Genomic DNA, 8,478 nt, shown 5'->3' with positions numbered 1-8,478 from the left:
GATTATTGTGAGGCTTCTGTGAGGTACCATTCATAGGTGTAGAGAATGGGGGTGGGGAAAAAGTTTGTTAGCATGGAGAAGTGCTTTTCAGAGTCAGAATGTCTGGTCAGTAATAACCCTGCTTCGTTAGCCTTTAACATAATGCCCAGCGTACACACTAAATCTGTCCCAACACATTTATTGGGCAGCATTTTGACAGAAGGAATGAATGTTTTATGGTACCCTTTAGATCATCTTCGATCAAAAGTGGTACTGTATAAAACCATATGATGCATCACCAGTTGCACCAATCATTGGAATGTATCGACCACTAAATTTGGGAGTGGGTGTGAATTCTTTGTTCATGTTTACAGTTTCTGTGGCACTGGAATCCACTAAAAATGTAATTGATTTGTTTCCAACTGTTAATGTGATGGTAGGCATTTTATATGCTGAATTGGAAAGCATTGCATACATTGTATGCTCATGTGTGTGTATGTTAGATTCTGACTCACGTGCCCTTGGTTCACCATCCCGTCCTTGGCCTTCCAGGGAGTCAGTTCTCCTTTTGATATATATGTGGCTGTGGGTGCTCCTTAATGTCCTTTCTAATCTCTGGACAGTCTCTGATCCAGTGATCTGTTGCCCCGCAGTTGAAACATCTGTCTGCAGTGCCTCTGCCTACCCCCTTGTTTCCTCCTCTGACCCTCCCTCTGCCTCTTCCTTGTCCATGCCCTCTTCCTCTCATGGGCTGGGCTTGTGCTTCGTATGCTTGTAGCTGTGCCATTTGCAGCCTGTCAGCAGTGGCTTTCTCTTTCTTCTGTGTTTTCTCGTTCAACAATTTCTTAGTGTGCACAGCATGATTTTTACGTCTTACATGTGGCCAGTGTCACAGTTCACACAGTGTTTTTTTAATGTCAGGTATGCTTTGTTGTGTCTGATGGTGAAGGGGGACAGCTGTTGCTCTTCATACCCTGTCCCTCCCTGGTGCGTTTTGCTGTCCCTCAGGTCTGTTTCAGTTAACCAATCAGAAAATGCTTTCCAATCACCCTTAAATAACTCATGCTTGTTCTGTTCTTTCTTAGGCATTATCTCATGTTTTCCTTGACTTGATTTTTCCTTCTCTATCAGTTTTTCCTTTAACTGTTTCATCTGTCTTGTACTAAAACTTCCCATCTTTGGAAAACCACATTCAGCTACCCAGATCTCTAATTGAGCGCAGTAATTAGTTAACATCTATTTACAATTTGGAGCATCCAAACCTGGGCAGAGGTATGGACCTCTATTGATGTATTTTTGCTAGAATTCGATCCTATTTTCAATTTTGACTGTAGTTAGGTGATTAAAATAATTTGATCAGTTATTTACAATCCCTTTTATTCCAGCATTGGTCTATCCATAATTAAATTTCCCTAGTTAAGAATCACAGCGGAATTTCGGTTGTGGTCCCAGACTGGCTATTCCGGTCCTGGTCTTTCCTCAACTAAATAACAATTATAAAAATCACAGTGGAATTTTCTTACCAGAAAGGTTACCTTTGTTGAGACAACCCCATCCTCAGGCTTCAAGTTCCCACTTCTCACCCTCTTTTATAGGGGAGGTTCAGGTGTCTCAGGGACTCTAACCCAGACTGTGATCAGGTTTCTCAGGGACTCTAACCCTGACTGTGTTCACAGCTTAATCTTCCAGCAATTAGTCCGTTATTGAGTCAGCCGACCATCCTGTAAACCTTTCTTAAGCTTTTCTATTTGGTTCAGGCTAAAACTACCATTTTCTTCCCATAATTGTAATTGAGCATATCATTTTAACACGTCCTCCATACTCATTTCTTTTACTATTGTTTTTACCAGGTATTTTAGCTTCAATTTAAACAACCAGTAATCCCATAACCCACACAACCTGTTATCTATAATTATTATTTCAATTTACATGGTCCCAGACCGCAACTCGAGTTTTGCTGAGTTTTACCTTATACTGTCCCAGACAGTCACTTGACCAATGTGTTCTAGAAAATCATTGATAGCTTGTCAGCTCACGCATGATTTCCCTATTGCTGGACTGTGTCCTCACCCATGTCAGAATTATTTTGCCGTATCAGGAACTCCATGATCTATATGTTACATGCGTCCATCTCCACAAACCCCTTTGAGTATGTTGGGGTGTGACAAGGACACAGGGACCCAGTCCCTGGCTGCGCAGCTTTACCTGTGGTTATAGATCAGGGTGAACCTGAGTTAGCATCCATCCTCATCGCCACATTGTCATGGAAATTCTCCACCTGGAATTCACATGAGTGCGAATGTTCCTAACACATTACAGGACACAGTGCAGTTTTTAGCTCAGCTTTATTCATACCACACAGCCGGGGGGAGATGCTTGTTTCTTCTCCCAAACACACACACATGGCAGGCTTATATAGGACTGTACTCATGTATAGATTCTTGTTTCTTAACAAGCTACATGTGAGGGGGCCTGGGTAGCTCAGTGAGTAAAGACACTGTTCGAATCCCAGGGTGTGCTGAGTGACTCTTAAGCAAACAAATTGGCCCGGTTGCTATGGAGGTTAGAGTCACATGGGTTAACTTCCTCGTGGTCACTATAATGTGGTTCTCGCTCTCAGTGTGGTGCATGGTGAGTTGTGCGTGGATGCCGCGGTGGATGGCATGAAGCCTTCACACACACCGTGTCTCTGCGGTAATGCGCTCAACAAGCCACATGATAAGACGAGTGGGTTAACGGTCTCTGATGCAGAGGCAACTGAGATTCGTCCTCAGACACCCAGATTGAGGCGAGTCACTACGTCACCACGAGGACCTAAACAAGCTACATATGATTTGACCTCAGCAGATTTCTTATGTGATGTGAACTCAGCAAAATGTTTTTAGGGATGTATTGTATATCCTTGAGCAAACATGTTTCCTCCACTCAAAAAACAGATTGGTCATCCATTTCAACTCATAGGGCTCCTCTCATACTGCATTTTGTAGCTTAAATTATGTTTAACATAAATAATAATGTGAGGCCATTCGTATGCCAGCTATTCTATCTATTCCCAGTGGTGCACTCTGATCCTTTAGAGAAAAGAACAGAGGGCAAAGAGCATTCAATTGAGATGTGAACAGATCCACAGTTGCCCTGCCAAACCGGCTCCAAATCTGATCGACCACTTCTTTGTTTAGTCTTCACACCCCATAAAGAAGATTGCCCCTCGACAGCAAATCCGCACCCCGATTCATAATGCCATGTATGTGCATCACACTCGGGGATAAGAGTTAGGCATTGTCCCACAGAATCAGTTTGCATGCAATGTGTGCAGAAGGACCTCCTTGTTGGTTTATATATGGTACCACTGTTGTCTTTTCTCACAAGAACATGATGCCCTTCCAATAAGGGGAGAAAATTCTTAAGGGTTAAGAAAACCGCCTGCATTTCCATATAATATATATTGTAATTGGTAAGATGTCGACCTCATCTCCCATTTATTATTCTGCCCTTGTGAGTGCCCCCCAACCAGACAGTGAAGCATCCATCGTAATTACTTTTCTGGCCTGAACAACACCCATGGGGACCCCTTGAACCTAAAAGGATGGGTGTCTCCAATGGCGCAATGCCAGCACTGATATCGATATCACCCTCACTCTCTTCCGAGAGTGATGTAACAGGTCTAGTCTCAGAGAGGCTTCCCAGCATTGAAACTCTCATGAATAATTGACTTAGTGGAATGATGAGCCGAGGCCATTAACCCCAAAAGTCTAAGGTATGTGCAAAAGGAAATGGTGTTTCCCCTCCAAAACTCGGCCAGTACATTTTATTACTTCTCTGACAATCATGCTCTGAATGTTACCGAGTACATTGACAACCATAGATACGTAATTGGCTGTGTGGTGATTAATACACTCTTCTCATGTTTAATCCTAAACCCAGTTTTTGAAGATGCTCTATAAGCATTGCTTTGTGCTCTCTCGCTATGTGCTCCAATTGAGCTGTCACAGGCCAATCATCTATGTATGTAATGCGACAAATGCCTCTTTCTCTGAGCGGGGTTAGAGCCACTTCCATTCATTTGACAAAGACCCTTGGGCTGAGAGCCAGGTCGAAAGGTAGAACTAAATATTAGTACATCAACCCCTGAAACGCAAACCTCAGGAATTTCCTGTGGGGTGGGTTTATTTTTATGTGAATATATGCATCCTTTAGATCGATGGATTTGAACCAGTCACCTGGGCACACCAGTTTCAGGAGTGTTGAATGAATGAGCATTCTGAACTTGTACTTTCTAAGATACTTTTTCAGCACTCGTAGATCTAATATGGGATGGAGTGCCCGAGTTCCTTTTTTGAGGAAGTATCTTGTATAAAAGCCACTCTGGCTTTGTTCAGGTGGAACCCCTCTTATTGCTTTCTTGTTCAGCAAGGAGGACATTTTCTCTTGAAAACATGAACTGATGCACCCCCTGATTGGGTTGAGGAGCTGGCTGTCCATCATAGCTGGAGCAGGCAGATAGTTCTTTCTGGGCCAAACACTCTTTTTCTCTGGAACTCCACTCTGATCCGCTGCACTCACATGTGGCCTCTGCCATATTTGAATGCATTGGCTAGGAGGTGGATGAGCTGTGACTTGAGCAAATGTTTGCAGAGGTGGTGGAGGGGGCGCAGTCTGTGTCTTTCTGGGTAAACAGAGCTGCAAAGCTTCATCATCTCTCTTCTTTTCCTCGCACCTCTTCTGCTTCCATGTCAGAGCCAAAACAAACATCCCCTCTGAAACCACCATTGCATCCAAAATAGCCTCTTTCTCCCTGTCAGAAAGATTAGCCAAATTCAACCATTGTGCTCTCTCCTGTATAACCATTGTGGCCATGGCTTTACCAGCAGCTTAAACACCAAATCTCTGCAGATGGAGAGAGAGATCAGTGACTCGTCCCATTGTGCCTGGCCTGGTATGTAGTTAACATGGAGATCATGTTCAAAACCCTAACCGAGAAAGTGACTGTAAGCATGTTCTGTCATGCTTGACTGGAAACAGTCAGCTTTGGATGTCAATGTCGGATTTGCAGCCGCCATGCGCCTGGGGTGCAGATGTGCTGCAAATAAAAACTCCAATGTAGGCATGCAGAGAAGACCCTCCTTCTCCATCCCTTCCACATCAAGTGTGAATCTTCTCTGAATGGGCATTTTACTGGTAAAGGGTTTATCCTTCAAGGTGACTACAACCTCCTCCCGCAGCTCTGGAAATATAGAAAGAAGCTGTCTCTCTGCCTGTTTTTAGGTTGTGCAGGGGAAAGTAAAAGGGAGTCCTCAAAATCGTCTTCCTCCTTAGAAAGTAGAAAGTCTGACTGCCCCTCATCCTCGTAATCAGACTATCTTGGCATGCTAGCCTGTGCCGAAGGCTCTTCATTGTGAAGCATGCACAGTGCACACATGATCCGGGATTGTCAATTGCCACTTGGTCATGTTTCAACCTAAGACATGCAGAGCAGACCTGGTGTATGTACCTGCATAAAATGTTATTCCCACAAGAGCAAAGTCATGAAGAGTCCCCCAGACTAGCCAAAGTACTGCATTGCAGGAAAAAATCAAAAACGGCATGGTGGCCTGTAATTCGTCAAAGATCATTGAAACATAAGCAAATCAAGTCTTCATACAAATTAAATAGTGAGTTGTTGAGGAAATTCTGTAATGTAAGAAAATGTTTCTTTAATAATACTTGCAAGTATGTCTCAGTCACCATAAAGAAATCAATGGTTTCCACAGGTGACAAGCAAAGAGCTCTACCCTTATACTCTGCCAGGTGTGGAGCAGACTTGCCTCAGACACATGAACATCTCATTTACATTTACATTTATTCATTTGGCAGACGCTTTTATCCAAAGCGACTTACAAAAGAGTAACATAAGTGAATCACTTTAAGGAGACAGTGGTACGAAAAGTGCCATACTACAAAGTTATGCAAGACAAATAGTATACAAAACAGATTTAAGAGCAACAAGAATTAGTGCTCTTGGAATAGATGTGTTTTTAGCTGTTTTTTGAAGATAGAGAGTGAGTCAGCTTCACGGATTGAGTTGGGAAGGTCATTCCACCAACGTGGTATGATGAAACTGAAAGTCCGGGAAAGTGTTTTGGTGCCTCTTTGTTTTGGTACGACAAGGTGATGTTCCTTAGCCGACCGCAGGCTTCTGGTGAGAACGTAGCTCTGCATAAATGTTTTTAGGTATGCTGGAGCAGACCCAGTGACTGTTTTGTATGCCAGCATCAGGGCCTTGAATTTAGTATGTGCATGAACCGGCAGCCAGTGGAGAGAGACAAAGAGTGGTGTAACGTGCTCTCTTTGGTTCATTAAAGACCAGACGTGCTATTGCATTCTGGATCATCTTGTGTCTTTACTAACACTGTTGCTGGGCAGAATAAGGAGGGAGATGTCAACTAAGGACACACACAAACCTTATCATCAAGCAGAGTACAGAGCATCCATACATTATATGGTAAGGCAGGAGAGAGAACAGACAGAGAGAACACAATGTACCAAGAAGAGAAAAAATTGAATATAAAGTCTTTGAGCATTTTATGATCACAAATCTTGATCATGAAAATTATTCATCGATTCAAAGTAAATTTAAATACATTAGATGTATTTGTCAATCATTATATATCTAAAATTCTAGCTACTAATTCTCTGATTCTCTATTTTGCTAAATATATCGAGCAAGCTATTAAACCTTAAAATTCTTTACAGCCATGTTTCAATCATCAACATAATCTTGATAAGGAGGTACCCAGTCTGGGACCAGGAAAAGATCAGGTTGCTTCTTTTGATCGTAGTCAAAGTCATCATTTACCCAAGAAATTCTCATATATTGTACATATTGTCCCATCATGGCACTAGTTAGTCTCTTAATCATTCCCTGTAGTAATGGTATTATGCAACATGACACTGCCATCAGTAAACTTATTACGGTCAGCAGTATTGTTCCTATCCTAACTATGCCAGCTTTCCAATCTGCTGAAAATTACCATGATAGCCAAGCCTGCTGGCTGGAAGTATCCCTTAAGGGGGTCGCACACCGAACGAGAAGCGCAGCGCCGCGTCGCGCAGCGCCATGTCTTTAAAATTCTAACACATTATTCTCTATGAGTGTACACACACCGGCGGCGCCATTCGGCGTCTGTCCGCGGTGCCCAGCTATGGCTCAGGACCTTGTTCAAAACCCTGCCGCGCCACAGAGCGCCATTTACATAGTTGTATATTAAATTTACATTTATTTGTCTCAAATCGTCGTTAATGTACATACTGACTTCACCCTGTGCTGCAATATACATTTAGTTTAACGTTCCTAATTTAACAGCTTGAATAAAGTCATATTGGAAAAAATATATAACAAACATAGCCCTTTTAAATCTTTCATTTTCCCCTGTTGTGCCATTTTTCAATACTCTACCATAACCATACTCTAACCCTTTCTTTCACTCGGGTTAGCTAAACGCTAGCTAAATAAATACTATTGTATTATGTAACATAGTTGCCAAGACAACGGATAACGTTACAACAAAATAACAGACTTAACAACGTGATAGACACTTTTACTTGATTAACGTTCAAACATCAGCTATTAATCAATTAACATAAAAAATAAATAATACATCAAGTTAAAACTCACCCATCGTGCAGCTCTTCTAGACTTCTACCAGGAGTTGATTCAAAATTGAGCTCGCGCGAATAGAATGTGCGCGTCTGGTGTGCGATACCTGTGAGTTGTTCTAGACTTGGCGCTGCGCTGCGCCTCTCGTTCGGTGTGCGACCCCCTTTAGATTTGGGGAACAACATCCAAACTTTGCACACACTCCTTCTCCTGGTGCTCTCATTGTCTCTAACAGGAACCGATTTTGCATTACCATGACTGAAGTGGCATGTAATTGTTCTTTCAACAGTTAAAGTCCCTTTATTGTGAAATTCATAAACTGCTGTTGGTTATACCATGTATAGCTTATCCATTCCGCATTCTTTTTGATCTGGACCTAAGGCAGCAGACCTGATTAGTAGTCCAATAATCGCAATGACATTGGTCGATATTCTGGAGGAATATCCCTTCTGCCACATTGCTGTTAGTTCCCACGTTGTTACTAGCCGTCTTCCCATGTCACTGGTGGGTTATTAGTCAAGTCAAGTCAACATTAATTTATAGAGCATATTTAAAAACAGCAGTTGACCCAAAGTGCCATCCTCCTGCGACGTCGGCCCCAGATACCCCACCACAGGAGCCCACATACTGGTCTCTGAGAAGAAGATCCTCCTTCAGGAAGGCAGCACCACCTGCCCGTCAGCCAGCTGCCAAGAACTCTGGACAGGCTTCGAAGCGGCTCTGAGACAGGTGACCCAGGGATGAGGCGATTGACTGGCCCGATAGAGATGAGTGTATGGGCCCCACTCCCGCCCCTGGGTCAGCACGAGTTGAGTATCCTCGTAACATCAGCAGGTGCCTTCTGGGCCCCAGCACCCAATTTT

The sequence above is a fragment of the Xyrauchen texanus genome, chromosome 9 (assembly GCF_025860055.1).
Source record: "Xyrauchen texanus isolate HMW12.3.18 chromosome 9, RBS_HiC_50CHRs, whole genome shotgun sequence".
Classification (NCBI taxonomy): domain Eukaryota; kingdom Metazoa; phylum Chordata; class Actinopteri; order Cypriniformes; family Catostomidae; genus Xyrauchen; species Xyrauchen texanus.
Note: the sequence above shows the minus strand (reverse complement) of the source record.